Source organism: Globicephala melas, chromosome 14, assembly GCF_963455315.2.
Source record: "Globicephala melas chromosome 14, mGloMel1.2, whole genome shotgun sequence".
NCBI classification, from domain to species: Eukaryota; Metazoa; Chordata; class Mammalia; order Artiodactyla; family Delphinidae; genus Globicephala; species Globicephala melas.
In genome coordinates this window covers 71498120-71516474 of record NC_083327.1, presented here as the reverse complement: position 1 = coordinate 71516474, position 18355 = coordinate 71498120, and positions in this window count along the sequence as shown.

The following is an 18355-nucleotide window of genomic DNA, read 5'->3' as shown; positions in this document are numbered from 1 at the left end:
AACAAACTAGGCCAAAGTTAGCAGAATGAAAGAAATAATAAATATTACAGCGGAAATAAATAAAATAGAGAATAGAAAACAAATAGAAAAAAAATAAACAGGGCTTCCCTGGTGGCGCAGTGGTTGAGAGTCCACCTGCCAAGGCAGGGGACGCGGGTTCGTGCCCCAGTTCGGGAAGATCCCACATGCCGCGGAGCGGCTGGGCCCATGAGCCATGGCCGCTGGGCCTGCGCGTCCAGAACCTGTGCTCCGCAACGGGAGAGGCCACGGCAGTGAGAGGCCCGCGTACCGCAAAAAAAAAAACAAAAAAAACTAAGAGTTCACAAACCCTTAGCTATAGAATGAAGGAAAAAAGAGAGAAGACCCAAATAAATAAAATCAGAAATGAAAAGGAGATATTACAACTGATGCCTCAGGGGAAAAAGACTCTTATGAACTATTATGAACAATTATATAGCACCAAATTGGATAGCCTAGAAGAACTCGAAAAGTTCCTAGAAACATACAAACTTCCAAGGCTGAATCAAGAAGAAATAGAAAACTTAAACAGACCAATAACTAATAAGGAGACAGAATCAGTAATCAAAAACCTTCCAACAGAGAAAAGCCCAGGACCTTCATGGGTGAACTCTATCAAACATTCAAAGAAGATATCAATCCTCCTTAAACTCTTCCAAGAAAGATAAGAAGAAACATTTCCAAATTCATTTTATGAGGCCAGCATCACTCTGATACCAAAGCCAGACAAAGACACCACAAGAAAAGAAAACTACAGGCCAATGTTCTTAATGAACATAGATGCAAAAATCCTCCATAAAATGTGAGCAAACCAAATTCAACAGCACATTAAAAGGATTACACACCGTGAACACGTGGGATTTATTTCTGGGATGCAAGGATTGTTAAACATACAAAATCAATCAATGGTTTACATCACATTAATAGAATGAAAGATAAAATTTTGGCAAAATTCACCATCCGTTCATGATAAAAACTCTCAAATAGATACGTGTAGAAAAACTTACCTCAACACAATTAAGGCTATATATAAAAAGCCCACAGCTAATATGAGAATCCATGAGGAAAAACTGAAAGATTTTTCTCTAAAACTAAATATAAAGCCAGGATGTCCACTCTCACTATTTCTATCCAACATAGTATTACAAGTTCTAGCCAGAACAATTAGACAAGGAAAATAAATAAGAAGCATCCCAATTGGAAAGAAAGAAGTAAAATTATCTCTGCAGATGACATGATCATATATGTAGAAAAACCTAAAGACTTGACAAAAGAACTGTTAGAACTAATAAACAAATTCAGTAAAATTGTAGGATACAAAATCAGTAAACATAGTCTGTGGTGTTTCTATACACTAACAACAAAGTATCTGAAAAGGAAATTAAGAAAACTATCTCACAATAACATCAAAAAGAATAAAATACTTTTGAATAAACTTAACCAAAGAGGTGAAAGACTTGTGCACTGGAAATTATAAAATACTGATGAAGGAAATTAAAGAAGACAGAGATAAATGGAAAGACATCCCATATTCATGGACTGGAAGAATTAATATTGTTAAAATGTCCATACTACCGAAAGTGATCAACAGATTCAGTGTAATTGCTTTCAAAATCCCAATGGCATTCTTAATGAAATTTTAAAAAAATCCTAAAATTCATATGCAACTGCAAAAGGCTCCAACTAACCAAAGCAATCTTGAGCAGGAAGAGCAAAGCTGGAGGCATGCCACTTACTAATTTCAAAAAATTTACAAAGCTACAATAATGAAAATAATATGGTTACTAGCATAAAAACAGACACATAGACCAACGGAATAGAATGGAGAGTACAGAAATAAATCCACACATTTATGGTCAACTGATCTTCGACAAGGGTGCCAAGAATACACATGGGGAAAGGACAGTCTCTTCAATAAACAGTAATGGGAAAATTGGATATATATACACAGAAGAATGAAATTGAACCTTACCTCAAACCATATTAAAAAGTCAACTCAAAATTGATTAAAGACTTATATATAAGATCTGAAATTGTAAAACTACTAGGAAAAAAACATAGGTAAAAAGCTTCTTGCCACTGGTCTTGGCAATGATTTTTTTGGAAATCAAAAATGATGAAAAAAGTACAGGCAATAAAAGCAAAAACAGAGATGTGTAATTGTGTCAAACTAAAAAGCTTTTGTGCAGCAAAGGCAACAATTACCAGAATAAAAAGGCAACTTATGGAATGGGAGAAAATACTTGCAAACCATATGTCTAATAAGGGATTAATATCCAAAATATATAAGAAACTCATAAAACTCAGTAGCAAAAAACCCCAAATAACCTGATTTTAAAAATGGGCAAAGAACCTAAATAGATATTTCTCAAAAGAAGACATACAAATGACCAACAGATACGTAAAAAGGTGCTCAACATCATTAATCATAAGGAAATGCAAATCAAAACCACAATGATGTATCACCTCACACCTGTTAGGATGACTATTATCCAAAAGACAAAAGATAACAAGTATTGGCAAGGTTGTAGAGAAAAGAGAACCCTTGCACATTGTTGGTGGGAATGTTAATTGGTGCAGCCATTATGGGAAGCAATATAGGTTCCTCAAGAAATTAAAAGTAGAACTACCATATGATCCAGCAATTCAAATTCTGAGTATATAACCAAAGGAAATGAAATCAGTATCTTGAACAGATATTTGTACTTCCATGTTCATTGCACCATTATTCACAATGGCTAAGCTATGGAAACAACCTAAATGTCCACTGATGGATGAATGGATAAAGAAGTTTATATATACATATACACACATATATGTGTGTATATGTGTGTATATGTGTGTGTGTATATATATATACACACACACTTAGGCCTTGAAGAAGAAAGAAATCTTATCATTTGTGACAATGTGGATAAACCTGGAGGACCTTATGCTACATGAAATACATGGAAAGACAAATACTTCATGATCTCATGTATGAAATCTAACGTAGTCAAACTCATAGAAGCAGAAAGTAGTACGAGGCTGTTAGGGCAAGGGGGAAAGGGAAGTAGGAAGATGTTGATAAAGGGTACAAACTTTCAGTTATGCTAGATAAGTTCTGGAGAGCTAACGTGCAGCATGGTTACTAGAAAGCTGCTAAATCAGAATCAATCTAAAAAGAATTTTTTTTTTCTGGGAGTGATTGAAAGGGGGCATAAAAGGATGTCAGGCTGACAGATGGATTACTGCTATTTGCAACCAGAAAACAAGGCCAGGCTGTGGATCTTGGTGTGAAATTGCAAGTCTTCTATCTATTTCAGGAGATCACACTGGAATAGCTTATTTTATTTCCCAGTCCTCCCCCTCTTTTCCTACATACACAGCAGCTGTTATACCTGATGAGATCTTCAAGGACAGTGCCAGAGATATATTCCTTGAAACTTTCCTTTTCCAAGACATTTTTTTTTATTTTTGGTGTGGAACAATTTATAAAAGCTGAAAAGCTTATAGATATATGCTGCTCTACGGTAAAGAGGCAATCCCTAATATCAGATTATATACTGAAAGGTAAAACACTGACTGTCTTTAGCACAGTCCAACATCTCCTTCTAAGGTCATTTCCTCTGGGTGATCTCACTTCTCATATGACCTACACACTGCTGTTCATCATTGCTGCTTGACTCAGACTGCCTGCCTCAAGCATTTATTTTTCCATTTTTCTGACCATTTCCATGAGCCTCCTCCTATCAAAGTTTATCTTCTTTATTTTCTGACACCAATAAAAAGAGACATGCCAAGTCTAGGCTCACACTGTGTTTAATATTTGAGAGTCTACTCTATGTATGTCTACTCCAGTTATTTTCATTTAAACAAATGGCTACTGAAATGCATTGTCTTAATCTAATTTAATGCATATGGAAGAGTAGAAATTTGGACAGTGAGGCAAGATGGTACTGTCCCATCTCAAATTACACTACAAAGGTGACTATTACCCCTCTATATAAATAGGGCTTTATGCTTGGATCTTCAAAAACAACAATCAACTTCTACTGTAGTTGAATCATTTACTATTCAAATGCCACAGTTTGACATTATTTTTTCCTGGATATTATATTTTCTTACCTTGACACTTAGATAATTTAAAATATTTTGAATATCCTTCGTATTAATAGTCTGGTTTTTGGATATGAAACATTCTGAGTGTTCCATCATGAAACAATGAGCTTAACAGCAAATTCCCATAATCTACTAACAAAATGGTTCTAGACTTTCAACAGCAGTATTGTCTTCCTTCATTTTCTGAAATCAACTAACTTAAAGGCCATCAATTATGATGTGGCATCTTGTATTCCCTTATCATCAAAGGGAAGTCAAGAGAGCATGGCTTTAGTTCCTATTTTTTCACCAGTTAGTGGTATGTCATTGAGAAAATGACATCATTGCTCTGGGCCTCTACACGTTGAGACTGGATTCAGTGGTCTTGAAATTTTTCAGACTGCAGATTCCTTAAGAATTGGATGAAAACTGGTCCATCTCTCTATCACATACACAGATATATACCATTTTTTTGCATACATTATTATTCTATTTGTTATAATATCATGGTTAACGGAGCCAGTTCTGGCCCAAGTTTGAATTCCACTTTCACCACTTACTAGGTTCTGCAATCTTGGGAAGGTCACTAAATCTCCCTAACTTCAGTTCCTTACCCATTAAATAGGGAAAATAACTCCTACTTCCTAGGACTATTGCCAATTTAAATATATATAAAAGTACTTAACTCAGTGTCTGGCCCATAGCAGGCCCTCAGTAAACGACAGGTTAAAAAAATAACTTGATGGGGGACTTCCCTGGTGGCGCAGTGGTTGGGAGTCCTCCTGCCAGTGCAGGGGGCACAGGGTCGATCCCTGGTCCGGGAAGATCCCACGTGCTGTGGAGTAACTGAGCCTGTGCGCCACAGCTACTGAGCCTGAGCTCTAAAGCTCACGAGCCACAACTACTGAGCCCATGTGCCACAACTACTGAGCCCATGTGCCACAACTACTGAAGCCCGCGTGCCTGGAGTCCGTGCTCCACAAGAGAAGCCACCACAACGAGAAGTCCGCGCACCACGACACAGAGTAGTCCCCGCTTGCCGCAACTAGAGAAAGCCCGCGTGCAGCGATGAAGACCCAACACAGCCAAAACAATAAATAAGTAAATAAATAAATTTATTTTAAAAAATTGATGAAGCCAAAAACAACAAAACAAAAAAACAAACCCAAACCAAATAACTCACTGGATTAGATCATCTCTAAAATTTTACTCTATGTATTTTTTAAAAATAATTTTATTTTTTAGAGCAGTTTTAGGTTCACAGCAAAACTGAGCGAAGGCACGGAGATTTCCCATATGCCCCCGTCCCCACGCATGCCTTGCTTCCCTGCTATCAACATCCCCCACCAGAGTGGTACATTTGTTACAACTAATCAACATACACTGCCACATCATTATCAAAGTCCATAGTTTACATTAGGGTTCACTTAGTGTTGTACGTTATATGAATTTGGACAAATGTATAATGACATGCATCCCATTACAGTATACAGAGTAGTTTCACTGCCCTAAAAATCCTCTGTGCTCTACCTATTCATCACTTCCTCCCTCCAAGCCCTGGTAACCACTGCCTTTTATTTTTTTTTGCGGTACGCGGACCTCTCACTGTTGTGGTCTCTCCCGTTGCGGAGCACAGGCTCCGGACGTGCAGGCTCAGCGGCCATGGCTCATGGGCCCAGCCGCTCCGCAGCATGTGGGATCTTCCTGGACCGGGGCACGAACCCGTGTTCCCTGCATCGGCAGGTGGACTCTCAACCACTGCGCCACCAGGGAAGCCCACCACTGCCTTTTTTTACTGTCTCAATAGTTGTGCCTTTTCCAGAGTATCTTATAGCTGAAATCATATACTGTAGTGTGTAGTCTTTTCAGATTGGCTTCTTCCACTTAGTAACGGGCATTTTCTCTCCATGGCTTGACATGGCTTGATAGCTCATTTCTTTTTAGTGCTGGATAATATTCCATTGTATGAATGCACCACAGTTTATTTATCCATTCACCTACTGAAGGACATCTCAGTTGCTTCTGAGTTTTGGCAGTTATGAATAAAGCTGCTATAAACATCCATGTATAGGGTTTTGGTGTGGACATGTTTTGAACTCTTTTTGGGTAAACGTCAAGGAGCGCAATTACTGTATTGTATGGTAAGGGTATGTTTAGTTTTGTAAGAAACCGCCGAACTGTCTTTCGAAGCGGCTATGCTATTTTTTGTTCTTACCAGCAATAAATGAGAGTTCTTCTTGCTCCACAAAAGCTCCAGAATTTGGTGTTTTCAGTGTTCTGGATTTTGGCCATTCTAATAGGTGTGTAGTGATATTTAATTGTTGTTTTAATTTGCATTCTCCAGTGACATAGGATGTGGAGCCTCTTTTCATATGCTTATTTGCTGTGCATCTTCTTTGGTGAGGTATCTGTTAAGATCTTTGGCCCATTTTTAAAATTGAGTTCTCTGTTTTCTAATCACCGAGTTTTAAGGTTCCTTTTCATATTTTGGATAACAGCCCTCTATCAGATATGTCTTTTGCTAATATTTTCTCCTCATCTGTGGCTTGTATTTTCATTCACTTTACATCATCTTTCACAGGGCAGAAAATTTCTGTTTTAGTGAAGTCCAGCTTGTCACTTCTTCCTTTCATGGATCATGTACTTCGGTGTTTTACCTCAAACATCACTGCCAAACCCAAGATCATCTAGATTTTCTCCTCAGTCACCTTCTGGGAGTTTTATAGTTTTGCATTTTACCTTTACGTTTTTGATCCATTTTGAGTTAATTTTTGTGGAGAGCAATCTCTGTCTGGATTAATTTTTTTTCATGTGGGTGTTCCAGTTGGTGTTTAACTTTATAAAGAAGTAGTATTTATTGATTACTACAGCACAGTGTTTAAGTCTGCATTTACCAAGCAAGCATCACAGGGTGTTGTTTTTCAAAATATTCTCTGGGGGCAAGTTAGACGGTTGGATGCAGGGGAGGTGTTCCGTCTAACAAGCAGGGGGAGGCCCTGCACCCAGCTCTCCCTTTTTAAGATTTACAGCATTCATAGCATAGTAAAAGCTCTGATGAGTCCTAAAGTAAAGACAATCCGCTCACAGCTTATCTCTGTGTTTCCCAAACTGGTTCACTCACTTTTTGCCCCCAATCCTACTAATTTCTCCAAGAATTAACGTTCCTGAACACACTTCCAGAAATGCTTTTTTGGTCTGGTATTCTTTTTCCTCCTTTAAATCTCATCCTCATCAAGGAATTGCGTTCTTACTTATTTAGAGGACATTATGTACAGTGGACATCAGTATTGCTGGAATATTAAGTACATATAAAAATAGCTATACAGGATGGATGAACTCAGTGATATATTTTGTCCATGTCCACAACACCTAAAACACGCCCAACCAATCAATGAAAATTCTTCGCACACTAAACACCAACAGCTAATTATACTTGCAGTCAAATGCAGCAAGAGACTCCCTGTTAAAACTACAGTCGCAACACTCACACCCTACAAATATTGAATACGATAGTACTTCACGTAGTTCTTCATCCACAGAGACACATGGCTGACATCTGTTTAGTTATTTCATCAAAGTATTCAACTGAGAGCTGTGGAAAATAATTTGGAAGCTATAAATAGTCACTGAATTGATATATGTGAGAGCATCATGCTGGCATTGGCTCCTCTGAATGTTTGATGTCGAAATTTGGGTTATCACATCAGACTTGGGATACCGATTTGATACCAAATATCCATTAACTAGACTAAAATCTATCAAACACTCAGAAAATATCAATCCCTTCTCTTTTAGTCCAACCAGATCTTCCAAAAATCTTGCTAGTTTCCTCTTTGCCTCTTTATCTGGACATAGATGGTATATCTGCACTAGTGATCTTAACTGTTACCAGAAACTTGGATTACAGAGGCAGGAAATGAAATATTGAAAAAAAGTGAGAAAGAAACCTCATGAAAAAAACCAACAAAAAGATTAAAAAAAAATGAGGGGAAAGAAGTTTAGCTTCTGGGGTTGAAAGCGTTGAGTGGAAAACACAGTAATGTGTTTTTAACATTCATAGGAATTATTATACATATTTTATGGGGGAAAAACTTAAAACAGAGAAGAGACTCCAAAATTCTGTCATATGCAAACAACATACACTGGAAATAAATAACTCCATCTTGCATCTGAGCAAAATAACTGGATGAAAGTTCTTGTTTTCCAAGAATTCTGAATAACCCACAGGGTTTCTATTTTTTTTTAGCACATGCTTATGTTTTACAGGCAGTTTCAGGACTGGATTTCCAATAAATGCTTTCTATGGATAAAACTTTTATATTAAAAAAATGTACAATAAGGCAGAGGCTTATTTCTAGCCCCTTATAAGCCTCAGAATTCTGCAGACACCAGTTTAAACTGGTATTGCATTTTTACCAGTTGCTTAACAGGACTTCGCTCCATCAAGCAGGCAAAGAAATTTAAAAAAATATTTGAAGTGACACACTACATCATAGCTGGAAACAACAAGACATTTAAAAGGTCTTTTGTATAACACGTTGCGAGTTGCCAGCTGTTTTTCTAATCCATAGAGCAAATCCTGCACTGAAAGACTGCTACCCAGAAGGCATGCACCGACATTGATTTCAATCCACCAGCTCTCCCGGTGGATCAGATGGCATCTCAGCACTGGAATCAGTATTGCTAGCACATACTCATCTGTCGCCTCATGGGACAAGAGCTGCAAGAAATATGAAGGGAAATTGCTCCCGTTAGGGGACAGCTACATTTTTCTGTAAAAAAAAAAAAAAAAAAAAAAAGCCACCACCTATAGTGTGCATGTTAAAATGATGCTTAACTAAAAAAGAATCCACCCTTTTCTGCCCAAATATTAACACACTCAGCAGAATAATATATTATTTCTGCTTCCCAGCCCTATTCTTAGCCTTCCTTGGAGGTGAGCTAACCAAGTTCTTTTCAAGGCCGTTGTGGAAGTGATTTGTCTCAGAAACTCACACCCGAAGTCACTTCAGAAAAATGTCTGAAGTGGCTGCCGTTTTGCCTTCGTGTCCATTTCCATCCTTGTGCGCATACCCACCAAAGGAAGGACTCTTTCACTCGGTGAATCGGATTCAGGGATGTTTCTGCATTTTTATTTATTCTCCAATTTCAGGGTGGCCCGTTAGATTGAAGGACTGCAACCATTTGGGGGAAAGCAATTTCAAATTTCAACTTATTTTCTAAGCCAAAAATAAAGTGGCTTCAGTTGATGGAAAGAAGGGTCATCCTCCTAAGAGTTCATTAGCTCTCGAAGCTTTCAATTTCTCACACGGACAGCAGGACACTGACTCCCAGTAAATGTCTGTGAAGCTCAGTAATTCCAAAGAGTCTGACTTAAGGCTAGGCTCACAGAAAAAATAGCCCCTAGCCCCAAACCACATACTTACATCCATCCATCCATCCATCCACCCACCCATCCATCTATCCATCTACTCATCCAACACATATTTACTAAATACCCACCCATTATGTACCTGAAAATACAGCCATGGATAAACAGACAAGTCTTCTGCTGTCATAGGACTCACCATGTAGGAGGGAGGTGCAATTGTTCATAGGATGTGTTACCCTTAAAACACTGTGATGCAATCATGGTTGTTATTTTCAAAAGCTTTGCCTTAATTCTATGCTTTTCTCAGTGCATTCTGTGCAGGAAAATGTTCAGGACAACATCTTCAGTTTAAGAATATAAAATATATTTAGAAGAGCAAAGATGACACTTAGCCTCTAAGATACAGCCCGTCAAATATTCTAAAACAGATAAGAATCTTAACAGAAGAACTCATAAGTACATTTATTATATAATACTAAACATAGTGATGGAAGCATAAATGGTGTCTGCATGATGAATTGCTGACCAAGTATTTCATTCAGAAAAATGTAAAAGAAATTCTTGTGAGTTTCAGACCATAAAGAAAGCTATCATTAAATGCAAAGCTTGTTTAGCAAAAATAAATTCAATAGTCACAGTAGCAAGAGCCTCTTGGGAATAACAAGGTCATTAGAAGCTTTTAAGATTCTCATAACAGATGACATTCCCTTAGGTCCTTTTCAATCCCAACTTGGCCCTAGTCATTCTCTTTCTTGGGCTGTTTTTTAAGTCAGTAGGCTGCAGTATAATATATCTTGACATCATAATCTAAAATATAAGATCAGCTCAATTGTTATGTAAGTAATACTGCTTTTGCAAATGACTGCTGGGAGACGGGATGCTACTGAGTGAAGGGGAAAATGAGTGCCATGTCCACTCCCTGCTGCCTGTGGCTTAATCTGAAATAACATCTGTGAAGGAACATGTGACATTTCGATCCAACAATGCATTTGATGGGCAAAAAAGTTTATCTGTAATAAAATTTCTAGTACAAGGGAATCAGGACATTGCAGCTTTTGCCTCTGCCTGTCTCTACTCTTACCACCCCACTCTGCCCAACTCCCTCAGGAAAGGGGGCTGGCGGGAATCAGCTCGCTATGGAAAGCAGCATCGTATAGCGTTCCCCCAGATCAGGATTCCAAGAGCAGCCATGGTTTCCTCCTTCGGCGGCAAAAGTTGAAACCCTCTTCGAATCTCAAGAAGGCTACCAACAAAATGTTCTTCTCTGTGCAACCCTAATTCAAAAAAGGATTCAATTCAAAAAGTTATATTTTGTAATTAGTATCTATGAGTATTGATACTCATGAGGTGTAATCGTTTTTTCTTTCTTTTTTATAAATTCTTTTTGGGCATCAAGTAGTGTATTTAATGAGACTTGCAGATAATCACAGGAGTTATTGGGCAACTTATTCATGCTGAGAGATAAAATGCAGATGAAAGAATGGCAGAGGGACAGATTCTGGGAAATATCTCCTGGATGTACATACACAGAGCATGCCTGTGTCTGCTTTTAAGGATCTTCTTAGGATAAAAACACTGGAAAAAACATATATGCATATACGGATGCAAAAATATCAGGAGAACTCCTTGGAAGTGTCTCATACTTCCCCCATTCCTCTGCATGCACTGCCAAGATGCCTTTGGGCTTCATAATGTGTCTGTTATCAGTAACCACTCCTTGTGTATTAATAAGAAGATCCAGGCTGCCTAAATGCTGAATGAGGCTTAAATTAGTTACAGCCTCAACTTAGTTATAAGCCTACGTTTTTCTACTTATCACAGCATAAGGTTTCAGAAGCACCCGGTGCAGGGTGGGCACCCAATAAAAATGATCATCATTTTTGAAAGGAAAAGGATAGAACGTGGGGCCTAATGCACAGTGCTTTACGCACAGCCACTGCAGGAGGTATTACTGAAGGACCAGAAGAATCATGTCTAATTCTGCAGTGTCTTTCCAGGTGTGGCAGTGGTCTACCACGTCCCCAGTCATAATCAGTTTAATATAAGGGCCTGTGGGCGAGCTTCTTGAGAGGCTGTATCCCCAAGTCCTGTCTCAGGGAATGAATGAAAGGAATGCATGAATGATCGATATCTTTGTGGCAGGCACCACTCGTAATTACAGCTAGCAAAATGTGGAGGATAGTGAGAGGGGTCTTAGGGGTTAGTACATCCCTTCTGCTCACGTTCCTTTGGCCAGATCTTAGGCACATGGGATCGTAGTCTTTGTGCCCAGCAGGAAGTGAAAAAGGGTTCAGTGAATAGTCAGTCTTTGTCACAAGGGGCAAGGACTCAAACGTCCAGCCACTCTTTCTCCTATGGCCACAGCTCTCCGTAGGCTTGCCACCTCTTGAGCATCTGCTGCCTTCCTTGTACCTCCAACCCTTCAGAACATCTGTGCAGGGTCTTGTCCCCTGGAAGACCAGAGATCCCATCCAGCAGAGTCCTGTCCAGTTAGTCTCAGGGCAGATTTCTTCCCAGTCTACTGCATTCTTGTCTCTCACTCTACTAGGGCACGCTCAGCTCATCTTCCTGGCTCTAGATCCTCGTTCTAATTTCATTCCCAGTGGCAGGGTCCCTGTCCTGCTCATGTGCCTAAATCCAGACATTAGTTCCCACCTGGTCAGGTCTGACCAGTCAGGGGCCCATCAGGAAACAAAGAGCACATTTAAACGAGGCAATGTGAAGAGTTCAAGACAGGACCATTTACAAAGGTACAGGAAAGGCACAGAGAAAATGTTAAGAAATAGTGAAGCTTCTCGGACTAGGTCAGAAGGGACAAGAGGAAGGAGTGGTGACAGGAACCAGTAGGCAAGGCTACGTTATGGGAGACTGAGAGCTGCAGGGAGTTCAGGGAAAGCTCACAGGGAGGGAGGTGGGGGAGTAAACACTCCCAGCTTCATCCTCTGACTTCCTGCTCGTGGTTCCCATTGGCAAAAGGCAACAGCAAAAAAGAGAAAGGGGGTCTTCTGATCCTGTCCATGCAGGTCAGCTTCCAGGAGCCCAGAGCAGAATGAGGAAGGGTGGAGAGCAGATCTGGAGGAGCAAATGGAAGCCGCACAACATAGCAACCCTGGGTTGCTATGAAGCAACCAGGTCCTCCTGGTTGCATTGAGGTCCTCCTCCTGCAGCCCAGTCTCCATGGCTGAGTTCCCACTACCTGGGACCAGACCTTGGACACAGCACTGCCGACCTGCTGGGACTCCCAACAGTTGCTTCCAGACATCCCTCCCAAAGACCACCTGCCTATTTACTTGGGACTCCTCCTGTGCCCCGGTTAGAAGAACACAGTTCATGCAAGACAAGTCCATTTAATTTCTAAGGAAGCATGATGCAGTGCAAAAATCATGGACTCTGAGGCCACAGAGACCTGGGTTCTACCCACCTGTCATCTTTAGCCATATGAAATTGACAAAGTTAGACTCTCAGAATCTCAACTGTAAAGTAGGGCTAATAAAACCAAATTGTCAGAATAAGTGAGAAGTCTGATGACAGCAAAAGTCTGGGTGACAGCATTTTATAAATGTTGCAATATTACACAAAATCAGAGGGAGTGTATCATGTAAACATTGAGGATGTGGCAGCAGCCATGGAGATCAAATCATGCATAGATGCAACATACTTTTAAAGAGCATATTGATTTTACAGAGGAAATTTACTAACTTCTTTTCATTATTATACTAACATCCATAATCTTATAAACCATGACTGACTGCACTGTGTATTTTCCAGCGTTTTGTTACTTTGTCATTCCTAAATTTCCTATCTAAACAGTTACACTAACTGTTGTTCCAAACAGCATAATCAGAGTGTTATGAAAACAGGTCTTTCAAGGAAGTATCCTGAACCATCAACGGTAACATATATCACAATTATTAATTGGTACCCCAAGCTTAAACCATTGTGTGGCTTTTCCTAGGACTACAGCTCTGTGGGACAGCCTTGGGGTCAGAAGCTACTGAGAGAGAATCCAGGGCTCTATTACACAATACTGTTTGTCTCCAGCAAGGAGAGCTTTCTTCCCTTAATTGCCTGAGACCCATCTCACGTATCAGCCACAAGGGATGAGAAATGGTATGATGGCCTCTCCCCCTCAAGTTAGAAGGACACTCAAATGTGAAAGCTGAGTTGGGAGACTTGAATGACAACAAAGAAAGAGGGAGATCAGAAGTTCCTATGGAGGGTGTTTTCATTGCATTCAGTGTGTGTTCAGACATGACGAGAGCATTAAGTTTTCAATTTAAATTCTTTCTGAAACGGAAGAACGTTATTATGAAGAGATAGTTTTTAGAAAGCCAAGTGCCTTCAAACTATCACCTTGTTTTTCAAAGCATTCCCGCTCAGCATTTCTGCATCCCAGGAACTGAGCAGAAGAAGGTCTGGACGATTTTTCTGCTCATCACCTGCCAGTCCAGGACTAGAATATTCTTAAATTCTCACCCAATCTTGTTTTACTGAGATGACTGATATTTTTTTTAGCAGTTCTTTTGAGAATGTATGACTATACTAGGGACACCTCCACCTGCTCCACCAGTCTGTCAACTGTCTTAGTTTCTTTATCTTGTGTTCTTTTCAACTTTACAACGCTATTGCCTGATCTTTTAGTAAAATTCTCTCCTCATAAGCCTCCTTGGGAAACTCGAACACTGCATCCTGGTCATATTTGACCACTCTGCTTTGGTCTGTAACACAAATAACTTGCCTCTCTTCTCCCCTTGGGCGTCACTGTCATTCTCTTTCCTGCTCTTTCTTTTCTGACTGTTCTCAGAATGCTCTTACCTTCCGCCTCCTACATGGAATGAATCTCAAGAGCCTCAATTCTTGTCCCTCTGCATTTTCCTCCCATGTTTCCTACCACAGGACGTCAAGCACCACAGTCACCACCTTCATTTGCCATCTCCTATTTCTCTATCTCCACTGCTCGCTGATCACCTGCACTGCAGGGGCACTGGCCGCCCCAACTGGGGGTCCTGCGTGTGCAGTGTTCTCCAAATTGGAGAAGGTCAGTACCATCCTCCGGGACGCCTGTATTGATATTTCTTTATCTAGAATTGGAAAAAATGAAAACTTATTATACTTAATGTATGATTTGATAGTACTACTTTTCTATAATGGTTTATAAGTATATAAAACTCATCTATTGAACAAGGTGGTCTTGATATAGATGAAACTAAACAAGAACTGGATGGTTTTTTACACCACTGTATTCCAGCAAGCTCTTTGAATGACTCTTCTTGGCACCCAGTTGAAATCTTAACTGGGTATGATGCTTAATTTTATGTTTCAATTGGCCTGGGCAAAGGGATGCCCAGATAGCTGGGAAAACATTATTTCTGGGTGTGCCTGTGCGGTGTTTCCAGAAGAGGTTAGCATTTGATTCAGGAGACTGAGTAAGGAAGATCTGCCTTTATCAATGTGGGCAGGCATCATCACTGTGGTGGCCCAAGTGGAACAAAAACATGGAGGAAGGGCAAATCATCTTTCTCGTCTTCAGCTGGGGCATCCATCTCTTCCTTCCCGTGGACATTGGATATCCTGGTTCTCGGGCCTTTGGACTCTAGGACTTGCACTAGTGTCTCCTTGGGTTCTCGGGATTTTGACCTTGGACTGGGAGTTAGACCAGCAGCCCCTCTGGTTCTCAAGCCTTCAGACTTGGACTGAATTATGCCACCTGCTTCTCCAGCTTGCAGATGGCAGAGCGTGGGATTTTTCAGCCTCCGTTACTGTGTGAGCCAATTCCTACAGGAAACCTCCTCCTATATATCTCTGTCTCTGTCTCTATCTATATCCATATCCATAACCATATCTATCCTATTGGTTCCATTTCTCTGGAAAACCCTGACTAATACACCAGGTCCCTTACCTTTCCGGGGCACCTTTCTGGCATTAATTAAAGGCTCCATCTAACCATCTAGCCACCTAACCTCCCTCCCAGCTCAGGCTGACTGCGGCTTAGCAGACCACAGCGGGGAGGAGGCGTGGTGAGGGTGTTCACTGTTTCTCCCCTGTGCTCTCCCGCTCCCTTCCTAGAGCTCCCTCTGCCTCTTCACACTTGGATGGGGAGAGAGGAGGGAAAGGGGCCCGAGAGGTTCCTCCTTGACACAGCAGGAGGGTGGCCCCGGTGAAGGTTAAGCTGGATCACGTCAAGCTCTCTGTTGTCCAGATCCGCAGTGGTTTCCCATCACACTCAAGGGAAACAGCACCATCTTCACAGTGGCCGACCAGGCCTTCTGTGATCTGTCCCCACTCACCCTCTGACCTCATCTTCCAGCACCCTTCCTCCCCCAGCTCACTCTTATCCAGCCACGTAGGTTTCCTAGCTGTTCCTCAAACACACCAGGAACCCTCCCACTTTAGGGACTTTGCGTGCCTCGTCCGCCTGCCTGGAATACCCTTCCCACAGGCATCCATACGACCTTCACGAGCTCAAGCGCCATGTCGCCTCCTCAGAGGGGCCTTTCCTGAAGACTTTATTTAAAATTGCACCTTCTTGTCATTCTCAACCCAGCACTTTCTATTTTGCTCCACAGTCCCTTTCACCTTCTAACGCACCATATCATTAACATTAATTTTGCTTATTTTTCATTCCTACATACTGAAGAGGACAGTGCGGTTTGATGCATAAGTTCCAACATCTTATTGCCTAGAAGTGAACTAAGATAATACAGTTAAACAAAATTTGCAATTATATAAGCAAAGTTGGGCCATTTATAAATATGGTATAAATAAGCCAGACCATTTATCTTTTTTAAAAAGACTTTTTATTTTATATTGGGATATAGCTGATTAACAAATGTTGTGATAGTTTCAGGTGGACAGCAAAGTGACTCAGCCATATATATACATGTACCCATTCTCCCCCAGACTCTCCTTCCAACCAGGCTGCCACATAACACTGAGCATTTATCTTTGCCCTAAAACCCACTTTTGGCCAAAGACACAGACGTACTAGAGAATGGACTTGAGGATATGGGGAGGGGGAAGGGTAAGCTGTGACAAAGCAAGAGAGAGGCATGGACATATATACACTACCAAACGTAAAACAGATAGCTAGTGGGAAGCAGCAGCATAGCATAGGGAGATCAGCTCGGTGCTTTGTGACCGCCTGGAGGGGTGGGATAGGGAGGGTGGGAGGGAGGGAGACGCAAGAGGGAAGAGATATGGGAACATACGTATATGTATAACTGATTCACTTTGTTATAAAGCAGAAACTAACACACCATTGTAAAGCAATTATACTCCAATAAAGATGTAAAAAAAAAAAAAAATTCTTTCCCCTCTACCTACCACATCCATTCTCCTCTCCAGTGCCATGCACTGACTCAAGCACATTATAAGTAACCCTCTTCTTTAGTCCTTTTCTCATACTGTTTTTCTCTCTAAAATGTCTTTACTCTTTCTCTCTGCCTATCCAAATACTACTTCACTTTTTTGGTAGGCCTTCTCAAGGCTCCCCTTTCCATGAAACAACGAAAGTGAACAAATATTCATGAAGCACATACTATATACCAACAAAAATAATGACACATTGTTTTAATTCTCTCAACACTCCTGTGATCTAAGTATTACTAGCTCATTAAGTGCTCACTGCCCTCACGCAACTTGCCCAGGGAGGGTCCTATGACTATCAGAGCTAGGATCCAAATGCAATCTGAAAACTCCAAATGCCACATGTATTCTGTACGGCCATGATGCTTCCAGAACTACTCCAATCGATACTCTTCACTTATTCTTCCTCTGAACCATGTTTCGTATCACATATCTCTACTTCACTATGGTTCAATTTATGATTTTTCGACTTTATGATGGTGTGAAAGTGATACGCGTTCAGCAGAAACAGTACTTCAAATTTGGAATTTTGATCTTTTCACAGGCAGCAAGCCACAGCTCCCAGCCAGCCACACCATGAGGTGTGTAAACCACTGATACACTTACAACCATTCTGGACCCAGACAACCACTCTGTTTTTCACTTTCAGTACAGTGTTCAATACATCACATGAGATATTCAACACTTTATTATAAAAGTGGCTTTGTGTTAGATGATTTTGACCAATTGTAGGCTAATGTAAGTGTTCTGAGAACGTTTAAGGTAGGCTAGGCTAAGTTATGATGTTTGGTAGGTTAAGTGTATTAAATGCATTCCTTGTGAATCGAGGAAGATCTGTATTCTCTTGAGCTTGTCCCTCTCCTCGTTGTTTAACTTTGTATGTGCACATGTCTTGCAGAGCTCATGACTGTGATGCTTCCTGTTTCCACGGAACTAATGCCGTGCTCCTTTTTAACACTGATAGGATGGCCAGAGCCCATGAAGAAAGCAGAGGAGGAGTGGCTAGTGAGTTGTAAGGAGAACTTGAAGCATTGAACTTTGAAAAAATAGAGAGGTTTACAATGGAGGAAATTATCCCTAAGTCTAAACAAGGCAGAGGAGAGCCATAAGATAAGAAATCAGAACCATCAACTGGATTTCCTCATTTGGAGTAATAGTATTTGTACTTTTAGTGAGAGAGACTTCAGTAGGCTGCTGGAGGTAGAAACCAGATTCCTGCGAACTCAGGAGTGAATAAGAGGTGAGGAAATGGAAACAGCAAGAATAGAATACTCTTTCCAGAGTATTTATCTTTGAGAAGTGGAAAGAACTGCATAGCATCTGAAGGGAGAAGGCTTTAAGGATAGGGGACATAAGAAGAAAGAGGGAAGGGAGGGAAGGAAGGAAAGAAGGAAGGAAATAAGGAAGGAAGGAAGGAAGGAAGGGAGATGAATAGCCTGCAGTAATATTTATGATAATGGGATTTTTTTGCTTATGTTACTAGAATTCCATGAGATGTTTGCCTTGAGGCTAATATGATTT